We start from the raw sequence: 711 nt of genomic DNA on the forward strand, positions 1-711 counted from the left end.
TTATTCGCACAATGAAAATCTGAATATGAAAGGCTTCGAATCCAAACCGAATCTCGAAGCTTTCCTTCATAACAATATCAAATAGACGACGAATAAATCTACAGAATGCTAAATAAATAGCAATTTGACGACTGAAACTACGTAACAAAGACAACTATATAAGTAGACGATTGTATATGACAAATACATCTCTATAGCTACATAAATACATCTATTTGGATATCTCAGCTCTCTTACAAATACAGTTATACAAGTTTGTGACAAATAAAACTATTATTATAGCAAGCACATAAATTTCTTCAGAATACTCACTGTATAATAAAACTAATGTTATAACAAATGCATTTTTTTTCTCTCTCGTACAATATAAAAAAAAGAAAAAAACTACACACCGGTAACGAAAAAGAGAAACAGAAAGAAAATAAGAAAATATATATCATCGTTCTCTTATTCCCAACATGAAAAAAAATCAGGACATGAAAACTCTCTTACGAAGATGCAAGGCAACAATGCAACAAATATATCAACGTTCGCACAGCTGTTTTAACCAAACAATATACTCTTTAAAAAAATCCATTATATCTCTACGTGTAGCACAACTGCTATAACAAAACGTCATGGAAGAAACATATTTGAAATATATTCCACTAAAGCAAAACTAAATAACACAGTATAAGAAACAAAGACATCACTTCTTGGCGCAACTGTTAT

This window comes from Penaeus monodon, chromosome 34 (genome assembly GCF_015228065.2).
Source record: "Penaeus monodon isolate SGIC_2016 chromosome 34, NSTDA_Pmon_1, whole genome shotgun sequence".
NCBI lineage: Eukaryota > Metazoa > Arthropoda > Malacostraca > Decapoda > Penaeidae > Penaeus > Penaeus monodon.